The sequence below is a fragment of the Plutella xylostella genome, chromosome 26, assembly GCF_932276165.1.
Source record: "Plutella xylostella chromosome 26, ilPluXylo3.1, whole genome shotgun sequence".
NCBI classification, from domain to species: Eukaryota; Metazoa; Arthropoda; class Insecta; order Lepidoptera; family Plutellidae; genus Plutella; species Plutella xylostella.
In genome coordinates this window covers 230,150-242,339 of record NC_064006.1, presented here as the reverse complement: position 1 = coordinate 242,339, position 12,190 = coordinate 230,150, and the positions used below count along the sequence as shown (strand labels likewise).

At 35.9% G+C, this 12,190-nt stretch overlaps 1 protein-coding gene across 2 annotated transcripts in view; it reads left to right on the top strand.

Moving 5' to 3' along the window:
• The window catches only part of LOC119692199, a 73,337-nt gene that overhangs the window by 28,252 nt on the left and 32,895 nt on the right, over positions 1–12,190 (top strand). The gene's annotated exons all lie outside the window — the stretch shown is intronic.

Genomic DNA, 12,190 nt, shown 5'->3' with positions numbered 1-12,190 from the left:
CTTGTCCTAAGGCCTGAACTCTAAATGGCTCCTGTAATACATGGGCGCCTGGTGCCCGTGGGCCGCAAGTTAATTGCAAACACAAGGGTACTGTTATAGTGTTTAATTAAAAACTTCGGACCTTGCGCTTCGCCCACCAAACTTTCAGAGCTGAGTTGACTATAACTTAACGAGAAGTTATTTTTGTTGCGATATTGTAACGTTACTATACAAAATGATTTTAAGGAATGTTTTAAGTTCATGCTGTAGGTAGCTTTACTCGATTGAGAAAAAATACTGCTAAACTAGTCAAGTACAGAAAATCCTTTCAGATCAGCTAATCAATACAAACAATGAATTGAAATGAGGAATTTAAACTGAGTGGCGCCGAAATGCATTCAGATGCAGGCTCGCGAGGGCCAATCTAGCTTAAATATTCTAGTTTTTATTCAATTGGTACGTTTAGTACAAGGTGATTGTTGGGGTTTCCTACTGATTGATAGTGAGGATGACAATTATTGATAAGATGATGCTAAGATAAGAGAAATATTTATTTTCCGAAAGGCTATATTAATATAGTTAATTTATATTAAAGTAAGTTGACGCGCGAACTGATGATGTTGCAGAAATATTTATAGGTATCTACTTAGCCATGTACGGTGTTCCGTACAGTGATAGAGTCTTGGTTAGCTCCGAAACTTAGTTTTTCATGGGCTAGAGTGAGCCCTCGGACAGCCGGGCGCAGTCGACGGCTGAATGGCGGGATCGGGCGACGAAGTGTGGCCCGATGCAGACTACTCAAATTGAATGAAAGTTTTCGAAAATTGCTTGGAATAGGTTTAAAAGGATATTATAGAACATAGACAAGAAACGATTACTGGCAACACTGTATAAAACCTTAAGATTGGAAATCCGGCTGCTACCGCGCACGTCTTTGTATCTATTTAAAGTTAATATTAGTTTGTGCTCAATAAACCCTTTTTACAGTCTACTTAACCTGTGCGTGTCCTTTGAACTCGGTTATAACAGTAGGATGCACATAGTTTATTATAGATAAACGTAATTTGATAATCCGTCATAAAACAACTGAACTAACACAAAATCGTGTCAAACATGTTGTCCGCTGAGACTGTTTTTAACAGCATGCGGATTTGATCACGCGATTCATTGTAACGCGTGGAATATGCATGCGAAACGCGGGAAAATGGCGTACCATCCCGCGTGCGTGATGAAATCCGCAAGTATGCTGTTAAAAACAGCCTGAGTCGCTGACTCACAAACATCTTCACTTCAAACCTTGGTCTGTTCAAAATTTATACTTGCCTGACGCTGATTTCTTGCTCAGTTAAATATGTAGATATATTCGGGGGCCTATTCTAGAGGAAGTCGAATTAAAAGTTTCACACAAGAGCGGCTCATGTTTATTCAAGACTCCGTCGCACGTCCGCAGTTACTCTCTATACAGGGTAATGCAGGAAGGGTAATTATTCTGAAAAGAGGTCACAGTTGAAAGTCTAAATGACATCTGCTTGGCGGTAGATCTGTCGGCATTGTGACCGCTTCTCACCACGGAGATGCGGGGTTCAAAACCTACGGCATGCACCAATGAGTTCGATCGAATAATATACGCAGGCAGACATATGACTAAAAATGTATGCCTTAATATAGTAACAACCAATCAATGAAGTATAAGATTTTGAATGAACACTTTGGCAAAGTGTTACTCAAATGTAATCTTTTTATAGCGATGACAGTACGTAGGTATACATAATATGCTTTATACTAACGGTGAAAGAGCATAAGAACATTGTGAATATTGTGATAAAACTCAGCAAAAACTCTTATAAGTCTTAAAACACATGTTGTCTAGTCACTATCGAAACTTAATCCCCCAAAACATACGCACAAGTAGGTATTACTGCCTTGTCGACAAAGTCTTCCCTTAACAGCAATAAACAATACAGTAATCAATATAAAAGGCTAAGATTAGGAAAGTTTTGCAAAAGCACAAAAACACCTGATTGTTTCGTGTCACAATTCTACTAAATACAAGTAACCATTTCTCTCACTAAGTCACAAAAAAAACTTTAGTATTTTCGAATAAATAAAGCAGCGTTATCTAGAATTACCTAGGATTTATTTATTTTATTTTTATTTATACAAAACATTGTGTAACATAGTTAGGTTTTTAAATTAACATGTCATTAAACCTAAAGGGTTTGTCTTGACACTAGATACAATCGTGGTCTACGAAGCAGTAACATGAATATAACATTATAATTTCTACATAGGTACTTAACTTTTAATTTTACATTTGCACTAAGTAAGGAGGTATTAAAATTACTTATTTAGGTACTTATACAATTTCATTTCTAAGGTAGATAGGTCTTAGGTAGGTAGTAGAACTAACATAAGTTAACATCAAGGAATTTCAATAAATTAAATGCTGCTACAAACATTGGTGTTATTTCACCTATTTGCAATAGGTACGGTTGTCCAATTATAACCGGAGAGGATTACTGAACTTTTTTGTCACTCTCTGACAGAGAACAATTTGTTCTTTGACAGAGAGTGACAAAACAGTTCAATAGCTAAAGCGTCGAGTAACTTTTTTATGAAAAAGGGGGTTAGCTTTTAGCCTTTTAGTTAAATCTCAGTCTAGTCACCTTTCAATAAAAAAAACTAACGAAGATGACACAAATACAAAACATAAGACAATTTCCTTTCTTTCATACAACATTCCTCTTTTTCGTTGGAGGATTAAGAAGGAGTAGACTTGACTCAGTAATTGTTTCGTGTGGATGGTCCGATGTCTCGATGGATAGAAAAGTTGCTTTAGTTCTTTAGTTCTACTGTTGTTGTTTTGTGCTGTCATCGGAAACAGAGGTAGTTATGTAATAGGTTTAGTAATCCTTGACTGCAAGGATTATGTACATACAACGTCTTGTGTTTGGAAAAGGTCATCTTGTTATTAAATACGTTTGTTAGTTAACTCTAGACATTGACGCTGGTTAGAATAAGGGTTATATCGCTTATTCTTATATCTTTGGCGATATGGATTTAATCTCTGACAGATGTCAAACTTATGACACCCCTCTTTATCGGCCAGGGATTAAACAATGTCCGAAGCTTATGCAGAACGTGCGCTGAAATATTTTTTTCCGTTTCCGTACGACATCTATGAAATGGGAACGTTAAATTTATATTAGCATTATTATTGAGATTGGTAGAGGCGAAAAAGTGTAAGAAAGAGTACAGTTGTATATAAGTATAAAATCCGGTCGAGTCCAAGAGCATGCGTCGAAATGTTTGGTTGCACAGCAGTAGGTAAGTAATTAGGTAACATGCGAAAGTTATCGCAATCGGTCGATTAGTATTCTTATAATTGCCGGGCTTTTATACAACTCATGGTTTGTGTTCAAATTCTTTCACTGCGTCAGCGGCCCGGGGCCGGGGGCGGCCGGCGGGGGCGGGGGCGGCAACTCGGCCGGGTCGCATTGTCGCGGAGGTTGTCTTTTGTTTGTCGCCCCCATTGTCTCCGCCGGATTACTGACGATTGTGCCTACACCTGCAGACTACAACTGCGGCTCGCCCGAATTTAAAGTTTTTTTTCCTGTGATTAAGAACTAAATGTAGTCGGTTGGACGGCCGAGACTTTTGTCGTTGCTCGATGGATATTGTATCAAGTTTGGTTGTTCTTCGTGTTTTTTAAACTAAGTACTATGTATTATTATGCGATTTAACTTTTTTCACATTTTTATAGAGAGAATAATCCATTCATTAAGTTTATGGCTGTAATGACTGTAAAAAAACCTGTCCAGTGTAGGTACATGTAAAAGAGAAACACTCGTAATATCAGAGTAAAATAACTAACAATCGAATCTTCAAAGATCAAATGTTTTCCATCTCAGTTACAGATTGAAGCAACCAAGGTCCAGTTGATTGATTAAAGTTCGAGGATTTCAGCTAAAAATAAGATATCAAAGTTACCGAGTACCTGCACAAGACAACTCCTGCTGAAGAAAAATGATTCGAACCTTCGTTACGCCAAAACAGCTTAACCAAGTTTCAAGAGTGAGAAGTTTCTGATCATTAATAATTTTGTCCTTTCTGATCATCAGACCAAAATCGGCACAGGCCGCTTATTGGAGAAAAACTAAATCTATTCTGATATTTATTTAATGATTAAGCATTTTAACGGGGATATTTTAGTTTAATCAACATTCAATCACCCCATAGCCATAAATTGATGAACATTGTGAAAAATATAAAGACATTTTTATTGCATCTAAATAATCTAATCTATAATTAAATATCTACTCCCCCTTTTTTATTGGAAAGTGCTTAGCAGTACATTTAACTACCAAGTTTCAACGTTAGGCAGTCAAATAGTTTTGTAATAAAAGTGTATGTTACATACGGATGGACGGACATTACCAACTCTTACAAAATAGGGGCTATTCAGCTACGAACACACATAAATGGCTGTTTACGGGTTGAAGATTATAACATACTTACCCCCTTATTCATAAAAAACTTACTGGACGCTTTATAGCTATTAAACTGCTATGACACAATCTGTCAAAGAACAAATTGTTATCTGTCAGAGAGTGACAGAACAGTTGAATAGCTAAAGCATCCAGTAATCGTCCTGTAACTTTTTTATAAATGCTAATGGTTAGCCTTTTGTGGTGATCAGTCGGCTCGCCGGCTGTCATCCCCGTAGTTTCGGGAACGCATTAAAATTTTGCTTCAGCCTCTATCGCTTTCATTACACTGGCCTGGCGCTGGCGGCGCGCCAGCCGACGCCCAATCGAATATCACCCTTCAATTGTATCCGTTAAAACACAAAATTGAACGACTTAATCCTCAATCGAGTTTTTTAAACAATGGATCTCACAAAGTGATTGGATTCAAAATGCTCTCAAACAGATGTTTTAGGCGTTTGAAGGAATTATTGAAAGAAATTAAAAGTCTTTTGAGTGGGAGGTGTTTGTGCGCTGTTATCTGCTCGTTACAGTCGATCGCTTCACGCATTATGTCTTTGTGAGTGAATATGGAGTGTATGTGCAATTGTGTAGATATTATTGTTAAATGCATTTGTTTTTGGAAAAGTATTTTCCAATACGAGTTTTATTTTGTAGGATACAAAAAAATCTCGTGAAATGTGAAACGGAACACATATTTACTAAAGACAACTTAAGCTCGCGATAACCGTCGAAGAATGAAAATCGGAGTGAGGAATGTCCGAATAGTTAGGAGCTGATTCACAAAATACTTAGTGGGGTAAAAATAATATATTATTATTACTTCTGTCCAGTAGTGGACGATTGTTGGTCAATAGTATTTTTTATGTGTGTCCTCAAATAAAGAATATTCTATCTATCTATCTAAAAGTGGGAGGCAACCCTACCTAGTGACTCCGAATATTCGTTAAGTACCTACTATAACAAGACGGTCTACAATAAAACTATACTAACAAATGAGTATAGGTACTCTTCCTCAGCAATTGTTCTGACTGACAAACGATGGAACGGGACAATTTCCTATGTACAGACAGATAGTTGGTAGGCCTCAGACTGACACAGACTTGTCATCCCTGGCCCACGATACAATCTTTACTTCGCATAGCTCGAGGGCAAAACTCTAGTATGAATATTTCAGTGTCTTATGAAGAGAGAGACAGAGAACAATGTCTCGCTCGCACGGCTGACATTAGCCAGGAGTGGAGGCGACGTTGTTAGCGTCCACTTGTGCTACTGCCACCCCTGATCACTAACTAGGGCTGTCACATACCGGAAATTAATAAAATACCTATGATTCAAATAGTTTATAAAATTTTAATGATACAGGGTGGTTTGTCAATGTACCCGTTCCGACATACTGATCAATTTTAATTATGGGACCAAAATTAATTATGGGATAAAAATAGGAAATTGCGGTAAAAATATCTACTTCTCCATAAATTTTGAATTTTATAATTTAGGTAAGTATTTAAGTTTAGTAAATACACTGTTAAAATTCCACCAAGAATATCGCTAACATACATGTACACTTGTCCAAAATCAATAACGCACATGCAGATCTTCACACCCGAATCATTGAATCGTAAGAGCCTTAAAAAATACTTGCATTTTGCACCTTGTTCGAAAGAAATAGGAGTCAATATCATGTGTCACATAATCGAAAACAACCGATCTGTCAAAGATTTCTATGCGCATTATCAATGTTGGAGCACTGTAGGTAAACAGTTGTTTTGAAGCTTAGATTTTCTTCCTAGCATGTCGGTGTCATTTCTTCTTCTTGTCGTGTCGATGGCAACTGTCACACTTCCGCGGCCCAGTGGACCGGTGTCACTGGCGCGTCTAGAGCTGGTCATATTTTTATTTGTAATTACAGACACCCGAGTCCCGCTGATTAATCATATAGAATAACCTTTTTTCCATTACAAATACATCAGCAACGTAATAACATCCAATTAATTTCAAAATTTTCTTCAAAAAAACATGTTACATAAATGAAAGTCTGGTTGACGATTAATGATAATCTGGCCAACATCTCACAACGACGCCTGAACACCGCATCAAATCTTATTTGTTATGTCAGTACGAATAACGAATTTTTAAAAACATTATTTTATCTTTAAGCATTAAGATTAATATCCATAGCAAAATATATCAAAGATAAGCCTCGTCTACTGTCTGTGATGTTTATGCTTAATTCGTCTGTACAAGGAAAACCAATACAATTATTGGTTACTCAATAAATAGAAAAGTACATTAGTTAGTATTATAATAATAAAAGGTTCCACTCAAGAGAGCCAGGTGCAGGTACTTTCACCCCCACAGAGAATAGAATAGAATAGTTAGTAGTATAAGATCGCATAGCAATGCATACTATGTGCCCTGTATGCAGCTATATACATAAACATGCATACATACATATCTGTGAACATGTACAATCTACATGGTACATGGTACATGAGCAATTGTACATAGATGCGCTGATACTAAATCGAGATGTGAAGGGTTCCATCGGATATACTTTATTTTATTTTATTATTTTAAGATTAACAAACAATAGTACATTATATTTAAGCTAATGGTATTATACACATTAAATAGTAACGAATGTACTACCAACACAGTTAACCACAGATTACCAAAAAAGTATTTTATGAGTAAATTATACAGTTATCTAATTTAATTAAGTAGGTAATTATTTAAACTTATAAAAAGAAACATGCAAACTAAAAGAGTAAGATTTAACTTAAGTGACTAAAGAAAGAAACTGAAGAAACACCTTTTTTAAATTTGAAAAGTATTCAGTAACAAAAGAACATAAATATATGGATAATATTAAATAAATATATATAGCAGGCAGTAAGTTTGTACATATACATTGTATAAATATATTTACAATATACTAAATGTAAATATATATAATTATTGTGATGACGTTAGGTTTTCCAGAGTATCAATAATATGTCTCCTATAATTACTTGGCTTACTTGATATGATGTCAATACTATTAAAGAATTTATTATAAGAGCTTGCTAAGCGATTAAATGGCTCACGTTTACCGGCGTTAGTGCGAGCTGTTGAGATAGCGAACAGCTGATAGGGATGGGCTGCCCGCGCTGGAGTCGCCCGGCTGGGTACACGATAACATAATTTATTGTTCAGGTCAATGCAGTCATATTTGGAGTGACAAAGGTCATATAGAAGCATAGCATCTAGTAAGGTGCGTCGATTTTCTAGGGATAAAATAGAGTAATTGCTGAGGAGTGTTTTATATGGCATACGTGAATGGAAACATCTGTAATGCATAGATCTCAAGAATTTCTTCTGTACCATTTCAAGGGCTGTGTTGTATTTATTATAAAATGGGTTCCACACTGCTATGGCGTATTCAAGCTGGGATCTTACTAGCGATTTATACAAATGAAGAAAGGTAGATGGCTTTTTAAAATGTATGCTAGATCGCATGACAAACCCAAACATCTTAAACGCCTTACTTTTTATTGACTCTATGTGAATATCAAGATGTAGTTTACTATCTAGTATAACACCTAGATCTTTAATTGAGTTAACCCTATCAAGAGCAGAGTCACCCAGGCAATAAGAATAAGTTTTTTTATTGATTTTTTTTGTGAAAGTTATTACCTTACATTTATCTATGCTAAGTTGTAGTTTATTTTCAATACAATATTCAGAAAACCTATCCAGATCCTGTTGGAAGGCAATATGATCGACATCATTTTCAACTATGTGGTAGATTTTTAAATCATCTGCATATAGTAAATACTTACAGAATTTAAAACATTTGTGAATATCATTTATAAATAAAATAAACAGCAGAGGTCCCAATATTGAACCTTGTGGTACACCTGAGCTGATCGACACTGGTTTGGACTCATGTCCATTTATGACTACCCTTTGAGTACGATTGGTGATATATGATTTAAACCATCTCCAAAGATTACCTCTTATACCATTGAAGGCGATTTTATCTAATAGAATTTTGTGGTCCACTCTGTCAAAGGCTTTTCTAAAATCAGTATAAATGCTATCGGTCTGCTTATTATTATCTAAACTTTCAAATAAATAAGAGGTGTAAACTAAAAGATTTGTAACGGTAGAGCGTTTTTTGACAAAGCCATGTTGTTGAGTCATGATGTTATTATGCAAAACAGGATAAATTATAGAGTGGACAAGCCTCTCAAAAAGCTTTGACAGAGCAGACAGTATTGAGATAGGTCTATATTTGTCTACTTGCCCTCTTGGACCTCCTTTATGAACTGGTGTGATGTTTGCCATCTTCCAGATACTAGGAAAAACACCTTCAACTAGACATTTATTAAATAAAATATGTAAAGGTTTAGTTATAGAGTCAGCAGTTTGTTTCAGAAATATTGGATGTATTCCATCAGCCCCTGGGCCCTTCGTCAGATCCAATTTCTTTAGTTGAATAAATATTTCATTATAAGGAATATATATCTGATGTAATGTATCCTGAACATCAAACTTGTCAATATCAATTATATTATCAATAGTATAACCGTTTGACAGGCAAGAAGGTTCAAATATCTTTTCTGCAATACCCTCCCGACACCATCCTGTAGAAAAATCCCTTAAAACTGGAATATCAAAATTGGGATGAATCTATTTGACACGGACGGAATTCCGACACTTTGAATTTCCATCGCCGTTGCGTCCAAAATACGGTGGATTTTTCCATACTTTTCCAGTAACCACAATATTTACTCAAGAAGTTTCCATCATCTTTTCTTTCCTAAGTTTTAAATGTGTACCTAGAAAACTTTTAATTATGGAGGTATCTTAATAACTTTGATAATAATTAAATAACAATGAAGTAAGTGAGTTTCAATTGTTTTTTTTTTTAATGTTTTGACATTGTTTGTCTTTCTACATAAAAAACGCGGACTCGGGTATATGTATATAAAGTACAAAAAAAATGTTTCGACATCGTTCCATCTCACTAACAGTGAACTTTTCCCACAAATACCTACGTAACTAATATTCCTATACTCAGACAAAACTGAGCCATTTATTTGTTGTACGTACTCCTTGAAAACTGAGCTTTATGGCTTGGAAATAAGGAGTATAGAGGTGCACTAGACAAATCGTTAGCTTTACTGTTGATCTCAGTGAAGGAAAGGGATCAGTCGTCGGTAGATGTACTCCCCGGAGACTTCCAGAGGTTTTTAGGTGAACTCTTCGAAAAGTACTCAATAACAATGATCCTCCAGTAAACTAGCACATAGAGTTACTTTTAAAAATATAGGTCTAGCTACTTCTCTATGTTTTTTATCCCTACTTTTCTATATTTATAAAATTTATGCTATTGGGGTGACTTGCACCAAAAATTTAAACGTCTTTAAACCTATTTCTGTTTTTCTGTGACACTATGCTGTTAAAGCAAGTGAGCAATAGATTTAATTTAGATTTAATATTTGGTGCAAGTTACCCTCTGTCTATAATTATTATTCTGCTAGAAACTTTTTTATCGTTTTAAAAGTAATAAACTAAAAAAATTGCTAAACTTTACTAATATAAAACGAGCAATTCCGAAGGAGCGGCTAGTTAACCATTGATACAAGAATAAGAGATGGATGAGAAAGCGACTGAAGAAATGTAAGAAAAAGGCGAAAGGTCAAACAAATGTTAGCTCCCAGACCTCAGCTGTCGGCAGGCGACACCCGCACACGTGCCAACGAACAACTTACTTTATTACTTGAGGAATAACAGTGCTTATTGAATGGCTAACGTGGTTATTATTTGTGTTATCGGTGTGTGGTTTCAGACCGATATTCAGTGGCGTAATAAGTAACATATCGAAATGAAATGGTACGTAAATAAAAATTGGCAAACTATTTATTTGAAAGTGTTCTTAAAAGTGTGTTTACGGGCGTAACTCAAAAGGTTTGGCAAAAGGAAATGAGCTCATCTATAGAAACATTTTAGGTACTCTATAGAAAAAAAAAATATAATCGTTTAAGTCATTTTTTTATTTAGAATATATATGTATTACTGTAGAGAAAGTATGAAAATAATTTTCATGAATCTGTGTCGCAACGCAACTCGCATGGCGATAAAGATGAATGTGATATTTCTTATTCGATATAAATTGTCTACCCTTTTGTAGGATAATCAGTGTCGTTGCGTATGTGAGATGTTTTGTTTTTTTCATGATGGTTGGTTGGTGGTGGGAAAATACGAGTAACAAACACACATAAAGTACATGTGAATGATTTTAGGATTCATTCACATACAAATACAGGTTCACTCAACGAAGCTTCGATTCCCCAACAAACTGAAGCAATAAAGCGTTGTACAAACATGACTTTACAGTTGATATGAAAAGGGCCCTTTTCAATACAGTTTTTTATCATTATTTGTGATTGCGCTACAAAACACGTATTGGCTACGGATTTCGTAGCGCCCGTGCTACGAAAGTGCTACGCCGCGTGCTACGAAATATGCTAGGCGTAGTCTTTTGAAATATAAAAGAGTGCTTCAAGTTTCACAATGATAGGTAATATGGGCCTCCTGCACAACAAATTTAATCCAAATTAAATTGTTTGTCTCTTGGTCATAGATTTAATTTTGACTATCTTTGTTGTGCAAGCCAGCCTGAATTTCTAAATCCAAGTAAACTTCATGAATTTCATATTTATGCAGCTTCTTTTACAACTGAAACGAAGATGAATATCCGTCTCCTGCTCACACGTAAGTTACTGTCCTATCCCGACGTCGGACGGACGTCCAGGGATAATGCTGATTGATTTAAGAACATGTTTTATAGTAGACAAATTACAGTAAAAGAATGACTGGGTACATAAATCTTAAAGAATGGGTAGTAGGTCTTATAGGTCTTATAGATTACCGCCATCACAGATGATAATAATAATACTATACTCCCTAGTATTTATAGAATGAATTTAGTTACTTTTATTTAGTAGTTTTTTCAAACATTTAATTTTGTAGATACCACCTAAATGTTTGAAAACCCCATGAGTGTATACACATCGGCAATAAAAAAGTTTCAGTCACAAAAAGCAGAAACCAAAGGAACTCCATTTTTTCAAAATTGTATAAAAAAAATTATCAAAATATGTACGTTTTTAGTTGGTTATATCCTGATGCTCTGTTAAATGTACTTCAATGTTGCAGAAGGCATCATTAAGCTAGCCTTTTCAGTTTAGGAGTAATATGGTGTTTTTTTCACTGGAACTGTTTCATTGCCCGCGAGTGTATTTATATTAACTAAAAAAAAACACGCACTCACGCCTTGTACTAATGTACTCCCTTGCGGGGTAGGCAGAGGTGCATTGCTGCACCCACTTTTTGCCAGAGTGTTATGTTAGTCCCAATGTAATAGGGGGCCATTTTACGGGCACATCCAAGACCCGAGAACAAATATCTGTGTTTAAACAAATATCTGCCCCAGCCGGGAATCGAACCCGGGACCATCGGCTCAGTAGTCAGGGTCACTAACCACTACGCCATTCGGTCATCATATTAACTACAATGTGAATACTAGCTAGGTATTTAAAAGGCACGGGTTAACATTCATCAAATCAGATAAGTTGCCTGCGCACACCCCCGCGACACACTGACGCGGCTAGTTCGTCGCCTCTCATCAATCTCCTGACCTGGCTGCAATCAGCGCGGAGTGTAACAAACCA